General features: G+C 44.3%; 1 protein-coding gene across 7 annotated transcripts in view; it reads left to right on the top strand.

Annotated features, from left to right (window-relative positions):
- The window catches only part of ZNF536 (zinc finger protein 536), a 605,226-nt gene that overhangs the window by 212,373 nt on the left and 372,216 nt on the right, over nucleotides 1-20,637 (top strand). For 6 of the 7 annotated variants that reach the window (XM_019505631.1, XM_019505629.1, XM_019505627.1 and 3 more), the window contains one exon: nucleotides 1,653-1,716. The exons of the other annotated variant lie outside the window; for it this stretch is intronic. The gene's annotated coding sequence lies outside the window, so the exon portion shown is untranslated. The remainder of the gene's footprint in view (nucleotides 1-1,652; nucleotides 1,717-20,637) is intronic. 7 annotated transcript variants of the gene reach the window in all.

The following is a 20,637-nucleotide window of genomic DNA, read 5'->3' as shown; positions in this document are numbered from 1 at the left end:
TCCCCCCCCCCCCCCCCCCCCCCCCCCCCACAACACATGGAGCAGTGGGACAGTGTGTCCTGCTGCAAAGCACATAGGATGGAGCATGCACTGCGGCAGAAAGCGGCACAAATTTGTGCCACTACCTTTTGTGGGCAGGTCCCTTCTTGTGTGGACTTGGCCTCAGAGTCCTTTCTCAGGGACATCAGGCTCCCTGTTTTTCAGGGGCCAGATGGTTGCACTCTTTGCATAAGAGAGAACTTGTTTAATTTGGTTTGCACCAAGTTAAATCCACAGCTCACTCTTCTCATACCCCAACGGTTTTGTGGGGAAACAAACAGAGGGATGCTCATGCAAGGCAGTTCTGTGGCTGGTGGTGAGAGAGGGAGAGAAAGAACACAAGTCTGGGTGGCAAAATGAAAGCTTTCTATTAGTTTCTATTCAACTTGAAATCTGCAAAGGAGGATGTGACCCTATTACTGAGAATTCAGAAAGGAATTACCCACCAAAAGAATATCCCCTTTATGTCTGTATATTTCAGACTGCTACTCAGAAAGCCAAAGTCTGTAAAGCATCTTCAAGTGAAATACTCTATACATTGTACCTCTCATACTGATACCAAATGGAACCATTCTTGGAAATAAAAGGACCATACGGCACTACCAGTGACACTGCTCTCAAGCAGCTGAGAGACTCCAGAATAAGTAAAATCTGGGCAGAACAGAGTATGTGTTGTCCATATTGCTTAACCCAGTTTAAAAAAGACACCAACATTAATTACTAGAATGATGTATGTGCCAACAGAATAATGCACAGTGTCATCCTATTCCACCCTACCTCACTTCTATGTGTAGGCCATTAATTAATGTCTACAAAATGAGCACTGTAACTAACAGTTTAGTCAGATTCCAATAAAAATATGATTTGGGAAAAAAGTGCTTATGATGAAGCAGCAGAAATAAATGCCAGCTGGTGAAAGATGGAGTCTGTAGATTGTTTGGTGATATTCTGGAACTTTTTAGAGTCAATGTGCATACACTAAACTATATTGGAAGAATGGAAACAAAACTGTATGCCTCCAAGGCTATTTCAGGTACTGATCTGGCCTGAGAAATAGAACCGTGGTTGTAGCCAACACTAGCTAAATTTGCTTTCAAATGAATTTTTCTACTACCAACCATTTATTCTATAGTGGCTCTGTAACAGCTTGAGAATGGAATTGTATTGAACAAATCTATTTTCTGATTGAAAAAGTTTACAAATTCACTTCAGTTCTCACCACTTGAGTCACCCTTTTGGGAATTCTTGAAGTATCACAAGACCCCAGAAAGGAGAATATTGTTCAGAATATACAAGAGCTTGGTAAGAAGTGTAAAGCTCTAGGCACACTAGGGTGGGAGAATGTATGCAGCGACCAGCAGGCCTAGTAATATGATTATTGCCAGTGATACCAGCCAGCCAGTAATATGGTTATAGCCAAAGTGTGTACTGGAACTTAGTGAACAACCAAAAATACATAAAGGCTTTTAAAAATTGTAAATCAATGTATTTACTCTCATGTTATCTGTAGGGAAAAATATACTAGGCCTATCTTTATATGCAGTCTTCCTAAGGCATTTAGGTGTGTATTGCAAACATGTCTAAGCCACTTTTTATATTTTTCCTTCATTTAGGGAGCACGCAGAGCTGACCACAGACTGGGTTATAAAATAAATGTGTTTTATGTTCATTTTGCAGGTATGTTACTTCTCATTTTTTATATAATTTGCAATTTGAGTTCTCTCCGTATAGAAATGGCTACAGCTGAACAAAAGTATTTAGCAGTTTATAGCTTGTATGTCAAGGCTGGAAGACTTAAAATTAGCTATATCAGCTTTGTGCTAGGTTAAGGGAAGTATGCTAGGATAGATGTTAAGTTATCCTTGCATTCTGTCTGCCTACACAGAGGAGGATCATTTTTGGATGTTGAACCCTTACTCCAGGAATGGAGTAGACACAGGACAGAGGTACCAATGTGATTCATGTGCACATTCAACAGCAAATAGACTCTGAGCTGAGTTTGTTCCTATGGGTTGACCACAGCAATTCAAAGATAGCCTGTTACAGATTTTTTTTTTTTTAAGTTCATAAGAATTGGGAAAGGTAGATATACTTTGCTGGTGGCTGGTGTTTCTCCTTCCCGTTCAACAATGTTTTTGTTTTCTATTCCCCTTCTTTCCAGCCACTGCCGGGGTGCTTCCTATAGTACACTGAGCACTATGGTGAATCAGCAGCAACAGTAGAACAAATATCCTGCCTACAAATAATCAGAACTTCCTAGGTGTTTTTTCCTCTAATTGAAGTTTCATTTTCATTTTCTTCTAGAAAGTCTTATAGAACCAATTAGTAAGAATAAAAATAGGTTTACTGTTTTGGCTGTATACCTGCTCCTTCTGGTGCCAGTTAGTACAGACAGTGATGTCAGTGGGATAGTTCTGAGCGGTGAGAAGGTGAAGAGAAAATAACTCATGGAACTATTAAAGAAGGAAGTGGGAATAAGCTATGGCTTATGGTTATATCCTCTTCAAATCTCTTTGCAAACCATCTTCAACCATGTGGCATAGTAGCCTCCATTTTGGGAAGGGTTTTCAACTTTTTCAGAAAAAAAGGTGTAATGGTTTGAGGCTTGCTTTATGTGGGCCTGATACAAATCCTATTGAAGTTGCGCAAATTATTTCCATGATCTTCTATGGACTTTGGATCAGAACCTGTATGTTTATATGTAAAGTCTGCATCTGACATTATTTTGAATCTTGCATCCTTTGCACAAATTTTGGTGCCAGTTTTGCTGGGAAGATTTTGCTGCCAATGCAAAGCTTGTCTTGTGTCAGAGAATGTTATTTATCTAACAACTAAAAAGTATGTATCTATATTGAATAGGTCCTAGAGAAAATGATATCATTATGCCTGGAAGTCAGGGTAACTAAGTTTCACACTGAGATTTGTTTTAATACTCTTAGTCTGAAAAGAGGTGTCTCTGCTTCTTTCACACCTTGCTAAGTTCCTTAGCTGGGTCCGGCTAAGGAAAGACTGAGGATCTGTAGCAGTGAATGTTAGACAGCTTGTATTTAACTTTAAATGGTTTTATCTGGGACAGAGGTAAAGAGTCTGTACTTGGTGTCCTATTAGCATTAATTGGGTTTTGTAGTTCACTATTGCCCCAACAAGCATTACAGCCCCAACGTCAGAGCTGGCCTTAGGGAAAATGGTGCCCTGGGTGAACCTGTATTTTGGCAACCCCCTCTTTCAGTGGCACTGCTTCAGGCAGGAACAAGGTGGGCAGATGGGAGCAGGCACCACCCTGCCCAGCCCAGCTTCTCCTGAGCAGCAGCTGGAGTTGGGGATTGGGCTTGACTGGACACTGCTCCTCTAGCCTGTGGCAGGGATTGGCTCATGTGGGGTAGGGTGGGGCAGAGGGAGAGTGGTACTTTGAGTGCAGGCTGAGTGTGCGTATGTGTGTGTGTTGGGCACCCCCTGACCATGGCACCCTGGGCGGCCACCCATGTCACCCATCCCTAAAGCCAGCCAGCGTACAATGTACTGAAAAAACACAGAGCCAGAGATGGTCTCTGCCTCGCACAGAGTTTAAAATCTAAACAGACATGACAACAGTAAATGGAAGAAAGGAAGAAATTATTATGCTTGTTATATGGATAGCAAGCTGAGATACAGAGGGCGCATTTACACATTTTATTAATGCACCACAGTAAAAGGTGGAGCTTATTGCTCCACTGTTTATTGCTCCTGGGAAGCTCCTAGGCTCATAGTTCACATGTGTGCCTGGACTGCAGCATATTGAGCTGGGCCACAGCAGCCTCAGATGACAGGAGGTCCGGGGGTGCCAGACTACTGGCCCAGGGCTGCTCCAGCCATGCTCAGTGTGCTGCGGAGGGGTTGGCTGGAGCCCCTACACTGAAACACTCTCGTGCCCCAGCCAGCCAGGTCAGCATCTACACATGTGCTGCTGTGCACAAAACAATTCTGTAGCAGGGTAGGACTTGTATTTACACGACCTACCCTGCTGCAGAATTTATTAGTTTCATGTACCCTAATAGAGGTGCATGTGTAGATATTGAGATGTTTACTACACAGTTAATTAGTCAACTGCTCAGTAAATGTCTTGTGTGGCCACACCTACAAAGATTCAGTAGACTTTATCTGTGGCCAGACAGGAAGTTTCTGGCAGAACCTGGAATTGAATCTACAGTGTTGTAGCAAGGGGGGCGAACGGGGCGCAGAAGTGAAGGGGCATGGTGTGGGATACAGCCAGCCATGAGCGGCTTATTTGGGGTGGGGGTACAGGGATGGGAAGAAGGCAGCTCCTGCTGCTGCATGCACTCCTGGGGAAGCATGGGGGGGGTGCCCCCAGAAATATGTGTGGGGTGAGGGTGGGCTGTTGCTACAGGCTTTGCCCCGGGCACCAAACTTTGTTGCTATGGTACTGTGACTCTGTGCTTGCTGAGTCAGAGTTTAGGGTCCTTAATGAGAAAAACATTCATCATCTTTGCAGTCTTGCCCAACTTCCACCCTTTATTTCACTTTATGCTCTATACAACGGAAACTTTCTTTTCGCTACGGCTGGCTGGAAATGGTTCTCCTGTTCTAGAAAGTGATTATGACTGTTTTTGCCATCTCTAGACAGGATTAAAAGTCAATATCTCAATATCTAAAATATTTTTGTGAACAAAAATCCAGACTGATTTCAACAAAATGTTTCTGTTTCAGCCTATTCTTAATTTTTTTCAGTTTAACTTAAAGTTTACTTTAAATTAGCTTTAATTGCAGACAAATCCAAAACAAGAAAACTGTAGTTTCAATTCAAAGATTGTTTCAATCCAAAACAAGAAAATAATAAAATACGATATTTTAACAAATTGAGAATTTTCAGTGAAATGAAATATTTCATTTTGAAAAATCTCTTATTTTTTTTCTGTGGGTCAGCAACTTACTGTAAAGAATTTAAAAAAGATAAAGGTAGCAGTGGCCAGAATCATGCTGTAGAAATTATGATCAGCTGAGATTATCACAAGTACAAAGCATTGATTTTATAAATTAATGTAAATAGGAAAGGAATCTCAACCAAAGACTCCAGTTTATATCAGCACTGAATTTGTCTGTTTACAGAGAAATTCAATTATCTGTTTTTTTGACACCTGCTCGTGCATAGGCTAGGCTTAACAACGCCCAGCTTAATTCAGAAGTCACATATCTTTTTTAACTGTATATCTCAACTCGTTCACTCTGTAGGCATTTTATGGGAAAACTTTAAGCTATGGACACTGGGTTTCTGATATTAACCACTCCCCACCCCAGTATTTGTTTAGGACACTGAGATATTGCAAAAGAAATGTGAAAAATTATGAAGAAATGGGGAGATGAGATTTATTCTTTATGTCTTTCATGATAAATATAGTTGTTCAGGAAATTAAGTTGTGGTGCAAAAGAGATAAATTCCTCATGTCAGAAGTAATGTGTCTTTGCTCCTAACAGAGTGGAGAAATTGTTTAAGAACAGTTCATCCTTCTGTAAATAGTTCCCCAAGGACGACAAGACCTTTGGCTGATGGCTACAGAAGTACTACTTGCATAAGTTCAAACTGTCCAGGACGAGTTGTCATGCTCACCCAACTTCTCCAGCAGTTCTTTAAGTTTTGGGTTTTTTTGGAATAATATGTTTGCTTGGACTTTGGTCTGTCATACATTGTTTCTGCATGCCCATCTGGACTTGTGTTAGCTCCCCTTCTTGTCCCCTGTTCCTGTCAAACACATATTCTTGTTAAATTCTTTGAGTAAATTAACTATATTTATGTAGGACCACTAGGAGAGTCACATTCTTTGAGCATCCTGTGGAGTATGGATATTGTTAAAATAGGGCCCTTGGAAATCGATAGTTTCTTTTTATAGAAAAAGATTTTTTTACCAAAACTGCTTTAATTCCAAGAAAGAGTGGGGCATTCTTTTCAGTGCAAAAATATCTAGAATGCCTAATTTGAAAGAATGTGTTTAAGAATGCAGGATCTACAGATGCCATTGAGGTTACAGAACAGCTTTATCTTGATTACTAGCATTTTATAATTAATATAATTTTCCCTCATGACTGAGCAATGTGATGGTCTGTCTATATCTGCTTTCCAGATCTAGAAGAGGATGATCTTGGGTTGAAAAGACAAATTTAAGAATTGCAAGCTTTGTGGATCATTCCTTGCAGTACCCCAGATTTCCATAAGTTATTGGGTCACCATTTTCAGAAGTGGCTTTGGGTGCTTTACGTGTTGAGTGTTCAGTGTCTCCGCCCCTTCAATACATCAGTTTGGATATCTGAAAAATGGGGATAACAGTGACCTGCTGTATATATGCCAAAGGAGGGTTGGGAAGATAAATTCATTAACACTCATATTCTCTTATGAGAAGCTCAGACAGAAGGTGATATTAAAGTGCAAAGTATTGTTATTATCTTTGTCCTTTATACATATTTAAATAGAACATGATCATCATCTCTCTGAACTCTAAACTATTCATAAAGGTGACTGTTGGTTAGAGAAGGGCCTGAATCAATACTCCAGATGCAAATACTCAAGATGATAAATAATATTTTAGTGTTCTGAAAATGATCTGAAACTTAACTGAACCATTTATAGAACCATTAGAGCCCTGGGCTGCAGGAAAGGTTTGGCTGATGAGTAGTCAGTGGAAGCTTGAATTGCATAAAAATTCTAGGATATGTCCTACTGGGGTCATTGCACTCAACTTTTTATGGAGGACCCTTAAAAATACAACATCTGCCCTAGGAAGATTCTGGAAGTGTAGAAAGTCCAAGTTTAGAGGAGGACTGGAAACAACTTTGAGGTGTTTTGAGATTTCAAAACATTCCCATTATGAACTGAGAAAAATCAAAAGCTTTAAATGAAACATTGCAGAGAAGAACCCAGCTCAGAATAGTCTTCTGTCAGGACAGTCAGTCAGGTTCAAGTCTATGGCTTGCATAAAACAGAGCAAGGACTTGAACCTGGGTCCCTCACATACAAGTGTTTTAGTCCTGGGATATTGATTCTTCTTTTCCTGGCCCTCTCTCTCATTTTGATGAGAAATTTCTGGAACTAAGACGACCTGTTGTAGTAAAAAAAAAAATCATCAAAATTAGTACCTTTCTCCAAAAATAGCAGTTTAAGTGAGTCAGTATTTTCTGATACAAAAATGATCTAGTCATAAAATTCCCAGTCAACTCTCGCCGTGATATCCCTCACTGCTGTACTAGTAGTATCTGCAGAAGAAATACGTAGTACTTACTGAGGAAATCATGGGATTAGGGCAGTCACTGAAAGCAGAACCCCTCCACTTCTCCCAGAAGCCTCCATGTGTAGGATTCTGCGGGTTCGTTGCATATTTTAAAGTTGCCGTTCCTAGTGTAAAGACTGAGCAGTGGCTGGGTGGGAGTACAGCCTGCCTTCACACAGGGCTGACTGTCCTCAGGTTTATAGTATGCCACCACAGTGTAAACATGTACCTCCATACACAACCAGAAATCAAACCTGGCCATAATAGCTTATTCCTTCAGATCAAGGAAGTTACTGTACTCTTGATTTTATTTTCCCTCTTGGTATGCAGAGTATTCTTCCTTTATCTTCCTTATTTATTTAAATGTTAATTGGTCCTTGTTAATTTGGTTTTCTGTGCTGAAAGCCAAGGTCAACAATGAGACCTTCCATGTTAGCTCTTAGCATGATTACAAGGTACTATGCTGCTTCTTGGTAAACTGTAATAAGAAGCCTCTCCCATTTTTTAATGTAACCTTTATGTTAGGAAATATGTTGGAAGGTGAGGGAGAGACAAAATGCTTGTTTGACACTGACTTGAGGGTCTTAATGATTGAAAGGGGTTGGTAAATTAGAAGACAGTTGTTTTGAAAGCAAAATAGCACTTGACCTTAATGAGGCACACAATTGTATCTGTGAGGTTAGGTGTAAAAACAACACAATTCTTCTTGAACTTAGTAAGGATATGGGAGTACTAACAGCAGAGCCAGAAAATTTTTGCCTCTCACATATGTTGCTATGTGCAATTTTCAGAGCTGCTGCTTTTCTTGCTCCAATAGCAATGGCTTCTGAAAACACCCTTCCCTTTGGCTGGAATGGCCATCTTACGAGATGAAAGTAAGATTTTTCTAAAACAGATTCTGTACCAATGGGGCAAAGCCGTAAGTAAACAAACAGAGTTATCATAACACTTTAAATAGTAATCAAATATGTTTTGCTGTTTGCATTCAAAAGGGTGGAAAGGTAACTTGACAAGATGAAAGAAGGAACCAGATTTGCGTATTCCTTCCCCCCCCCCATTCCCTTCCAGTAACAGGTATAGAGTTTTAGAGAAGACTTCAAGGCAAAAAGAAAAAAGCATAGAATATACTGTTATGGTGTTATTTTTGTCTTTCATTTTTATGACAACTTATTTGTACTTAAAGGAATCTTTCCAAAGAGTTAAGAAGCATCATTAAATAAAGACTGTGAAATGTGCAATATGGCTTATTTATTTAAATGTTAATTGGTCCAACGAACACTTCTAATTAGCTCTATATTTGCTTAGCAAAAAGTTTTACAAATTCCAATTGTGAAAAGCAGCTATTTTGAGCTGGTAAGCATGTTGCAGAATCAGCTATGATTTTTCTATAGTTCTCAGCCCTTGAAGGCACAATTTAATTTTTCATGTATGCATACTAGCAACGGTAAACACTTGCGAGTGTAAAGAACCTTCTTTAATTAGCTGCACAACAATTAAAGGATTCACAAACTAAATTGAACCCTGTCTCTGTGCTTACTAGCTGAATTCTACCACCTGTCACAACAGCACTTTGTTCAATCTGTTATGCAAAATCATTATAGCAATATAGCTGAGGAAAAAAAAGAGAAAACAGCAATTATTTCTTACTTTTCTCTTGAATGGGTTATTTTGGGTTATACTGATGTCAGGTTCATTGAAGCTAACCTTTTGAAATCTGTAACAGCATAATACTTATATGGCAGGCTTAGAATAGCTAGAAGAATATTTCGTTTTACCCTTTTAAGAGCAAGTAAGGCACATCCTTAAAGTACGGTACTTTCTCTGATCTGAAAAAAACCCAACTGTGCTAACTTGCAGCAGCCTGTTATTTCTCTTCGTCAGACAAACAAATGACAAACATCTAATAGTACAACATACTCCTTTATTATTAGAGCTTGTAAACTGATGTAGAAACTAGTTTTAGAAACACCACTGGAAAACAGTAGTTTTCTCAAGTGTGTGGAGTTAGACATTTAGATGTCTTGTTCAGGATTCCAATGTGCCTGTTTGTTCATTTCTTCTGAAAAAAAAAAAGTGACATACGTTTTAAACTTGCATGCGCTGGATTTTTTTTTTGTATTGAGCTTTATTTTCCTTGCTAGCAAATGGCTGAAATCAAAGAAAGAATTTCATCTTTAAAAGTCTGTATGTGGTCACTTGCATTTACACTGAAATTCTCCTAGGCACAGAGGGCTAAGGGCACTGGTTCAGGCCCATTTTGATTGGTGTGGAGAGGCAGTGAAGGCTATTCTCTCTATGGATGAAGGAGACTCTCTGTTGGGCCCCAATAGGTCCCTGTGGGATAGATTTAGTTCAATACAAAACTACTTCATAGGAATGCAAGAGGTCAGTAACTGGATAGGCTGCTTTAGCAATTGGGGAGTGTAACACCATGACCTGTCTGTTAATTTGAGAGCCCCTAGAGTTACCTGCACAGGTCTTGCTTACTTTGGCTTTGTGCAGTGAATTTCACCCCAGTTTCTCACGGATTTCATGCCCATAGAAAATTCCCAGTGAAACCAGTGGGGAGTTTTGGTTGTTGTGTAAGGAGCACAGGCCTGTGCCCTTAGTGAAGGAAAAAAGGTTTACACTTCTATTGCTTTACTATGGCAGTGGCAGGAACCTTGGTACTTGTGCAGGCTTTCCTACAAAAGATGTAAAGGTATATTTTGTGCATACATTCACCTTAGCTGATGAGCTGAAAGTTGAGCTGCTTGCTGACAGTTTCCTAAAATCATATCAATAACATATTGTTAGCCAGTGTGACTGAAGCTAAAAGAGTCTGCTGTTGGATAAATGATACATGATATAGGCATTTCATAAGCTGGGGATATAAATGAATAACTCTGCTCATACAAAGTGCCCACATTTTTCAATACTATAATATTTTTACATATTTGCTCCTCTACAGCATTTTGCATTAAATGTAGAAAAAAATACAAGAAGTCTTTTGAAAACATGAAATGCTTTCCATACAAAGGTCAGAAGGCAAATGAAAACTAGAGTTCTAAATTGGAGAAATAATGTCTTTTTAATATTTCTTAAAGTTTAAAGCTGGAAAGTAACCTGTTACTTTTACTAAACACATGTAAAATACTTGGATACTTTGTGTTGAGGAATGAGAAAGTGGGATTTGCTAAATATGCCTTTCTCAGTTCATATCAAAATATCTGGCCTATGCAGGATTAGGAAATGCCACTTATTGTGAATAAACTTACATTTAATTAAAAAAAGGAGACAGAGAAAGAAAAATATTTAATAATAGTCAATATATATACTGCAATAGGTGCAGGAACATGGAAGAAATGTGGTAGAATGCTGGTAAGGAGTTAGAACTGTGCAAAATTTTCATTAGGTGCAAAACTGTACAAAATTTCATCTGTAACCAGGGCTTTGCTGCTCAGTGCTATAACAAGATGTGCCCTCCCATTTCCTACTGAAGCAAATGAGAGAACATTCACTACCCCTTTGGTGGAGATCTTGAAACCAAACTAGTGAAATTTTCCTAAACTTTCTTTGTTTTAGGGCTGAAACCATACTAGCTTTACAATTTCATGGTGTTTTGCAACAAAGTAAAGTAAAGTTAGGTGGTAGTTAGGTTTTCCCGTGAGTTTTAGGTTAAATATTTCAGAGCAAAATGTTGAGAATGAAAATCAAGGCAATGTCTACATGAGCTAGAGAAAGTGAACTCAAACTGCTGAGCAGTGCATAACTCTGTTCAAAAACCCCTGAAATTTTCTTAGTCAGTAGTAGGGGTCACCCGGACTTTTGACATGTACACATGGGCTAGGGACAGACGTTACACATAAACTGGTTTAAGTGGTGAGAAATTGGTTTAAACCTGTAACATAACAGAAGCTGAGTGCACATAAACCAGTTTCGAAATGGCTGAAACTGGTTTAAGATAAACCTGGTTGAATGTAGAGTCAGATTTTGGGTCAAACTGGTTTATGAAACTTCTGTCCCAACCCTCTTCCTAGTTTAAGTTAAATCAGTCCCGCAGCATCCCAGCATGCTTTCCAGCCCTGGGCTGTGCTGTGCTGTCTGCTACAGCAGAGAAGGGTGAGAAGGGGGTGGTGGTGGGGCAAGGGCTACTACCCTCAGGCAAACCCTGGCTGGGTTATGGGGCCAGGGAGGGGGGTTAAACCCCCTTCCCTCTAAGTACAGAACTGCCCTGCCCTTCCCTGCTAATCTTACTGAAAGTTACTGCTGGCTGCAACTTTGGACTACAAATCCCAGAGGTATGTGGAAGCAGAAAGAGGAAGTGATGAGTAACCCTGCAGAGTTTTACTTCTGTGATTCTGTACTTCAAATCCCAGAGACCTAGGGGGTAGCAGGAAGAGGAAGTGAACACTCTGGCTATGTGTCAGAGAGCTGTGCTGTAGTGCCCCTTGGCTTCTGGCCTGAGACACTGCAGTCATTTGGCTGCATTTCCTGAATCAAAAGTGAACGTGTGTCCAGTTGTTTGTCAGTTTAATCTCTGCAGTTTAGACTAACCTGCAGAGATTTAATCAATTCAGCCTCAGGCTTTTTGACCATCTGTACTTAGCCCTAGGCAGGAGTATGGAGGAGTAGAGGCTGCCCAGGCCTTCCATCTCCACTTCAGACTGTTAAGACAGAACCCAAGGGCCAGACTAAGTCCAGAACCTCAATGGCTGTAGTTATATGTGCATCCAGGAATCAAGCCTAGATTTCCTCCATGGTAGACAAGGATTCAACCACTGAGCTACAACAGCAGGCATTTCTATCACTAGGTCCTGTTTATTTGCCTGATAATTTCTAAACCATTCTGGTAGCACACTATCTCTTCCGGTCTCTGGTGCTTATGATAAGAACACCTTTGCTGTCCTCAGCTTGCTACCGGGCAATGCTTTAGGAATCCTGCAGTCATGCTAAGGGGTTTGGTTAGGGTCCTACTATGCTTGGTCAGAGTAGGCTGTTAAGGATGCATTCCTCTTAGCAGAGTCTATCTCCTAACTGACTGCAATTGTAATTGAACTTGCTAGTGTCTGTCATCCTGTGATTGCATTTATCAGACCTTCTTTATCAGCCTGGTTGCCACTTACCTATCAGCCGTGGGTTAGTTTCTATGTCCTTTCAGTCAGAGACCCTGAATATAGTAATTAACAACAAAATGGTTTAAGGGACTTTCATCCAAAGGATAGCTTCACATGTATTGTTCTTTTTTTTAAGCAGCCTTATTTATCTATGTGCTGTGTGTCAGTAAGGTTGTCTGCGCCCAGTTCAATAATGATAAGAGCTGTTTCTCTTTAGGGGAGGAGCATCCTGAGAGCCATACTATATTTTCATTTAAATGTACTTTGGTCATTTCACCATAGTCTTTGCATATACTTGAGTCTTCTTTGATATAGGAACTTTATAACCATTTTTATACTTGATTCAGTACTGGAATATTAGGGGTCACACTCTCTTTTCACTTAAATGACTGCACCCCGCTGAATTCCATAGTTTGAAAAGAACTAAGAAAGTGTTGAATTTGATCCCACTGTGTCTGTTTTGACATCACCAGAGTTTCCTTTTCTTAAGCTCAGGACTGTTATGGCTTCTTTGCACAGTCATTCGGAAGGAAAGTCAAGATTATTCTGAGGCAGAATGATCACACTCAGACAGATAGAGATAATTTCAGCAGCAGCTAGGGAAATTCAGGAAAATATTTCCCAAGTCAATTGCATTTGGTATAAATGTTCTTGTTCAGGATTGTCTCCTCATTCAAGGAGTCATTGAAAGGAATAGTGTTAATGGCAACACTGTAACTAGAAAATTTTTGAGACTCCCATATGACACTCTGAAAAAAAGAGTATGTTTTATGAATATTTTCTGACCTTGGGGTCGATATGATTATAGCAGTTGCAAAATCAAGCCATGTGTGTCTTTGCTGTGCACAGCAATTGCTAACCACACTCTTGTAAGTCTACACCACTTATCTCAATGTGAAAGCATAATAGGAAATAGTAGTGGCTTCTAAAGTTATCAGCTCCACTGTTGTGTTCATGACAATGATCAATTAATAAAGTTAAATGACAACAGCAGTAATATATCATATCAATAAAGGTATGCACAGACCAGAGAAGGAAACTATAAAAGGAATTTGTAGTTTCCAGGGTTTCATTTTTCTAGTCTGACAATTGAGTATAAATTTTCTATTTATAATTTAAATTGTTGTTGTTTCCCCCTCCATATCTTTCTCCAGTGAGCTCTGCTAGGAGTTTGCTAGGCTGTGTCTTTTGAAGATCAAAAAGATACAAGGCTTCATTGCTTCTTTGAGCCTAGTTGCTTTGTCTTCCCCCGATCCACCTGGCACCCAGTGAGCCTGCTTCTTCACTTCCTTCTTCCACTCCTTCCAACTACTAAAACCATTACAGACTGCTCTAAGCTTTCTTAGTGGGATCTCCTTTCAACATCAGGATTTTAAATATTATTTTCTGTAAATTATCATTAAAAATACACCCATTCTTGTAATAGAAAACAAGGACCAAATGGTGCCTTTGTAAGGAATCACTGTACCCCAGTCTTTTCAGCATTTATTCATGTTTGATAAAGGAGAGAAGCTGGGAAGTCATGGAATACCTGGCTCTGTGACAAAAGATAGGTTATCTATTTAAAATCAAGTGCACGCTGGGATATTTTCAAAGAGGAAATGCCCAGTTAGGGATAAATTCACAACCAAGAACTTTTTCAAGGCTATGGCCCAATTATATAAGAGTTCCAAGAATTTTGTCCCTCTCAGCCATGGGAGATTGCCTGTTTATTTTGAAACTGAATGCTTTGCTTCAGGGATTTTCAAATCAGCTTTCATGTTTTGTTACGGTATATGGAACTGCTCTGTCCATGCTACAAAATGTGCACACCTATCCCTGCCCTTAGACCCGTCCATTATCATAGAATCATAGAAGTAGGGTCAGAAGGGACCTTACAGATCTTCAAGTCTGGCCCCCTGCCAGGGCAGGAGAAAAAACTGGGCTCAAATGATCCCAGCTAGGTAGGCATCGAGCCTCCTCTTAAAGACCCCCAGGGTAGGAGCCAGCACCACTTCCCTTGGAAGTTGGTTCCAGATCCTAGCCGCCCTATTATGGTGACTACTAGATGACTTAATGAACAAGCATTGATCCAAGGCACAGACCAAGCATAAGGAATGCAGAAACTGAATGAATGAGTATGGATAGTTCATCACCCATCTGCGGAGAGACTAGCTTTAGGAGAACTGCAGAAAAGGAGTGTGTGTTCAAAAAAAGGCTTGTTGTATTTTAAATAATTTTTAGCCATCTCAGGAAACATCTTTGACCATCCACATCTTGGGTCATCAAAGCATCACAGACTCGCACACACTTTCACTTGGGTGGATTGTGTTTGTGAGCTTGGAGATGGGCAGAGTTAGAAGTTACTCTCTCTCATGCGGGCAGATACCCACACCTTCTTAAGTCCTGTTTTCAAAAGAACATCTAATCTATCAAAGGAAGACTTACTTTCTAGAAGAGACAGCTGGTCAAAGCTCCTTTTTGCACAGGAAAATAACACCATAGTGCTGATGTTGAAGCCAGTGGCCAGCCATCACCAATAGACTGACATCCCAAATACCACTCTTGCAAAATCACACCAGCTAGCCTGATTAATTGACCCTTCCTCTTCCAGAAAGAGGACATTTACCTGTTGTCTAATGGGAATGATAGTGCAATGGAGAGCATAATTCCTTCTCATGCCTACTCAGGACCTGTACTACTTAACAGAGAAATATAGTGGTAGGAAGAGATGTTAAGGAATTGTATGTCAAATATTAGGTCTATGCGAGAATATCTTTCCTTACTGTGGAATATTTCAATGACAGTTTTAAAAAGTAATCTATTTTTATCAGTTTTAGGCATAAGTTGTGAGCTTTATGTCAGAAAAGAAGAAAAAAGAGAAGTAGTAGTAGTACTCAAAATTTTGTATCAGAATGCTAGAAGGATCTTGTATGAAAAGTTTCATTTACATATTTGGTTTTCTAACAGAAAATTCGTAAACATTTTCACTCTGCCAAATACCCAGTTTTCTCTAGGTTTGTCTACATGTACATTTGATCAGGCTTAATTTACTCAGGAGCAAACTTCTGTGGATTAAGTGCTTCTGGGCAAGAATCTACACATTCAGGGAATAAGCAGCAGATTTGCTGCTTTTAGCACCAAACTTCTTGCAGCCCTGCAATAGCCCCCTGTTGCCATTGGGGGTGGGTTGGGGAGGGAGTTCCAGGCTCCAGCTGTAACTGCCAGCAGCCAGCAGTTCTCTTCAAAAGCCAGCCCTGCTGTCTGCTTCCTGGCCAGCCACTTCCCTGCCCAGGAGCAGCATGCCCAGTGCAGGGACAGCACACAGCAGCTCTGCCTCCCCATGCTATAGCTGCTTCAGCTCCTGCCCCTGCTGACTGCTCTGCTGGCCCTGCTACACGGACTGTTCCCTGGCTCATGGCCATCTGGGTCCACTCAGCTCCTGGTCCATCTGTGCAGTGACTCCCCACCCCATGCAGTGACTGCCTGCCTGACTGTAGCATACCATCCCAGGGCTGCTGCTGTGCAGCTGCCACTAGCAGGGATACCGGTGAAAGGCTTCTGGATGCCACTGCCAGGACCTCCATTGCACTCCTGGGCCCACCAGGCCAGCCAGGACTGGTGCTGGAACACTGTCCAGCACACCTGGGACAATAAGCAGTGGCTGGAGGCAGTCCATATGACCCAGGCCACCTTCTAGGACCTCATGGGGAAGCTTTGGCCACAACTGGAGCACCAGGACATTATGATGCAGCCAGTCCTCCCTGTGGACACCTGCCTGGCCCTTGCCCTCCTCTAGCTGGCCACACCCACCAGACTGTGATATGTCAGCCACCTGTGTAGTATGGACAAGGCCACTGCTGGGGAGGTCATCCTGGAGGTATGTGGCACTCTCCAGGACATGCTGGGGGATGTACATGACTCCCTGGTGGTGGTGGCAGGGTTCCATGCCCTGGGATTTCCTTAGTGCATCAGGGCCCTGGATGGGACCCACATCTCCATCACCTGCCTGCCCCCCAGATACTGCCTGTACTATAGCCAGAGAAGCTTTCACTCTGTGATGCTCCTGGCCATCATGGACCACTATGGGGCTTACAAACATGTGAGCACTGGCTGGGTGGGCAGCGCCCATGATACTTTCATCTTCTGGAACTCTGGTTTCCTGGACCTGGTGGAGAGTGGTCACTTTGTGCCAGGAGTGCCAGACCTACAACTGGGCTCTCTGGCTTCCCACCCCTCTTCACTGGGGACCCTGCCTACCTGTTCCTGCCTTGGCTCATGTGGCCCTACGCTGGCCACCTGGCCCACTTCAACTGCTGTCTGGGCCAGACTTGCACCCTGGTGCAGTGCATCTTCAGGTGCTCCTTGACCCGCCACCTCAAGGTTCCCAAGAACAACCTCCCCATGGTCATCATCGCAGCCTATGTGCTGCATAACATCTGCGATGTCTGGGGGAAGCTCTTCCATGAGGCCTGGGTGGAAGAGGTGCAATGCATGGAGTACTCCTGGCAGTGGGAGCACCACTTGCGATGGCCCCCACACCAAGGCCCCCAGAGAGCCATGCATGCTCCAGCAGGGGTCAAGGCACTGGGTGTGGGAGGCCCTAGTTGACCATCTTCTCCTACACTCCCTGCTTCAGCTCACCTGCACTGCTGCCCATGGACTCCCCAACCCCTCCTGCCCACCTCCAGCACAACGTCTCAGAAGAACAAGTTTTTATTTCCCTCACATCAATCAGAGCACTGCTCCCCCCTCCCTACCCCCTCGGCAAACAGAACCCTTCCTTCAGCCCAACACACCAAACAACAATAAAAAGCCATCTTCTCCCTGAAAACTGTTTACAGTGTTCTTTGTGGGCCATCCCAGGGTTGGGGGCCATAGGGTGGTGACGCCTAGGGGGCAGAGCAGCTGGTACCCCAGGTGAAAGCAGCCAGAACCCTGACCTCTGGCTGTTCCCATGTGGGTATGGATGCCACAATGAGTGCAGCAGGTGGGGGACTTGCCCAAGGGTGGCATCAGCTGCTGAGACCCTGGTGCACACAGCTCCCCCTGTAGTAGCCAGTGGCAAGGACCAGGAGGGCCAGCATGCAGTCCTCACACCACTGCAGGCAGCTTTGGCTCTCTGTCCACATGGAGCTGGGGTAAGCAGGGAGGCTGGGCCCAGGTGGGGGGACTGGATGGCACTGGACCTGGGGTGCAGGCCAGGGCAGGGGCTTCTGGCTGCTGGAGGCAGTAAAGAACATCCTCCCAGGCCCATGGATGGTGGTGGTGGGTGGCTGTCAGGGGACAGGCAGGGCTAGGGTCAGGAGCCAGGCAGCATGCAGCATGAAGGTGACTGCCAGGGCCAGAACAGTGTCCAGCACCCATCAGTCATCATCCATGGTCTGCACTGCCCAGGCCAGGATAGCATTCTGCTCCCACAGCAGGTCAGGCTGCTTGCACACCAAGGCCAGGAGCTGTGCTCAGAACTCCTGGTCTGCCTGGTCCTGTACATCCTCATGGGTGATGTCTTCTACCCACCAGGCCTGTGAGTCTTCCAGCCAGTCCTCTGATGCTGCCACTAGCCACTACAGGAGGATGGCTTTAGTCCTGTGTCTGCCTCTGGCGGAGCCGGCACATTTGCAGGACCCTGGCTATTGGTGGTGGCAACTGCGAAGGGCAGCTTCTCCATTGCGTGCAGCTGCAGGATTTTCAGAGCCATGAGACAAAAGCTGTTTGTGAGAGTTTGCAACATCTCTCAGATAAGATACTCAGTAGAAGGAGAGAATGGCCTCAGATCGGGGGTCGGGCATGCACAGGTGCCCAGGGACCATGGTAAGTCAGCTGGGCAGGCCTAAGCCCAGGCCCAGGCAGCCGCTGGCCAAGCCCCCTGTTGCTTACTCCCCTGGGGCCGCCGGGTTGCTTGGTGCTGGCTGCAGGCAGTCTGCCTGCCCTGCCCCATTCTCAGGCTGGGACAGGCTAGGCTTCTCACAGCACCTGCTGCTGTGGTTCCAGATCCCGCTCCCTCCCTCCTGTTGCAGGTCAGTCACTGTCCTGTGCTGCCGCCCAACCCATTGTGCCTGGTCTTGGGCATGGGGCTTCTGGATGACTGGGATGAAGAACTGCCTTCTCTACAGGGGTCCTTTCCAAGGATGTTCCCCAGGGTGGGCAGTGCATGAGGAGCTGTTTTCATGGACTGAGGGGTGCCCAACCATTTATGCCTTCTGCTGTTGATGGGCACACCTGCACACCTGGTACAGGGCCCTGAGCTATGATGGCATGGGCGAGAAAGCCTGGGCTGCCCCACAACCTCTGTCACTACCTGGAGAGCTGTATGTGGCTGTGTTACAGATCCCTGCCCCCCGCAGACAAGAAGGACATTACTGCCGGGATCAACACATAGCTTGGTGTGTGAGAGGCCTGTGCCCACCTAATTGCAGGGGCACAGGCTGCTCAATAAAGTTTGGCACTATCTCCCAGCTCTATGCATGCTGTGGGGAGGAACCTGGGGCCAGGGGAGTGGAGCTGGGCCAGGGGGGCAGAGGCATGGAGGGCTCTCCCCACTCCCCCAGTGCAGATCTTATCATGTGGTTGGGGATGGTGTGGCTGGTGGCTCCACTTGGTCCTGGCTGGCAGCAATGGCATGCAACTCTGGGTGGTGTCCTTGGATGGTGGGGCACAGCGTGCAAGGGCCCAGCTGGGAGTCCCCTGGCCCTGAGAGGAGCTGGCAGTGCTGATGGCCCTTTGTGTCATGGCGGGCTGCACCTCATGGTTGGCCCTAGGGCTGCAGAGCTTTTGAGGCAGGCACTGGCCCAGTCTCTCCAAGCCACTGGTGGAGACTGCAGCTGGGGAGCTCAGTGGGACAAGTTGCACACCTGAGGGGCCCTCCTCCAGTGACATGTCACCGGGGGTGCCAGGCTGGGGCGGGGATTCAGGCAGGCCACCCATGTTGCTATAGACAGCATGGCTTTGGCCTGGGTCCCAGGGCACATAGATGGCATCCAGTTGCCGCATAGGCTTATGGGCATTGTGGACCAACAACTGTGGTCAGTCACAGTGACCCACTGTGCTCACAAGGCCTTGAACTTTATGTAGCACTGCTGCACTGACCAGTTGTAGTTACACTCCTTCATCCAGCCTGATAGCACCTCATAGGTGTGGGTGTTGCAGCGCCCACCCTGCTTGAACTGGCACTGCACCTCTGCCTCACCCCATAGGACCACAAGGTCACCAATCTCCTCCTTGAACCAGGTAGAAGGCACAGGTGTGGGCACGGGTCTGTGTGAAGAGGATGCCATCAGGGATCCTGCACCGTCTCTCTGGGCCTGGGCAGCTGCCTGCAGCACCCAATGCAGGGGCATGGCATAGGACTGGAAGTTGCATGGAAGAGGCAGTGACCTGCAATACCCGCAGGCTGCAGGCAGGCTGCTGGGGATGCACTGCTGGCAGGTGGAACTGGCCCTGCCAGCAAGAAGCTGCCTGCAGCTCGGCCTGGGGTGGGGTGACAGGCCTGGCCAGAGGCTGCAGCAGCCTGTAGCACCCTGTGGACCTCAATAGTGCAAGCCTGGCAGGCAGGCAGGCAGGCTGGCACAGCTAGGCTGTGGCCTGCCCAGGGGAACACAGAGCCTGGAGTACCCTCAGACTCCCTGCATGTGCGCCCCAGGGCTCAAAATGTCTGCAGGCTTTTAAAGCATGAGGCAGGGGCTGCCATAGAGGCAGCCGAGCCCTGGGGCTAGCCTTAGGCTGGGGCCTAGTGGTAGGGCTGACCCAGGAGCAAAGTTGGTCCTGGGTTGTATCTACATGTGTGTAACTGTGCAGTAACTAATCTAACATAAATTTGCTACCTACATTTTACTATGCAGCACACATGCGCACATGTAGACATGCATGCTTACTGCACAGTAAATTAGACTCCCTTGCAATTAGGCATCTCATATAGATGTGCCCTCTATGTACAAAAAATAGTTCAACACAAATGTTATATAAAATGGGTTGCAAAGGTGGAGGTGGCAAGAAACTTTCTATGGCGTACGGGTATGTGGATGAACAGACTTTAGTTTGGGGAAAGGGTGCTTAGGTGCAACTTTTGTAATGAGCATTCAGTAGACTGACTACAAATTTGGCCCTCTGTGGTCCTTGAATTAAACACTTAGACCAGGGAGATACCAGTTATGCAGGCAAAGAAAAAAAGAATCTTACATGTGCAACGTTGAGTCCCCTGACACAATTTCTGATGGCGTCTCTGCAATACATATTGATCAGTGTGATGTAGGTGTAGATTCTGAGAGAAG

This window comes from Gavialis gangeticus, unplaced genomic scaffold, assembly GCF_001723915.1.
Source record: "Gavialis gangeticus isolate Ggan-Ray unplaced genomic scaffold, GavGan_comp1, whole genome shotgun sequence".
Classification (NCBI taxonomy): domain Eukaryota; kingdom Metazoa; phylum Chordata; order Crocodylia; family Gavialidae; genus Gavialis; species Gavialis gangeticus.
The sequence above is the reverse complement of the archived record's forward strand: the minus strand, read 5'-3'. Positions and strand labels throughout refer to the sequence as shown.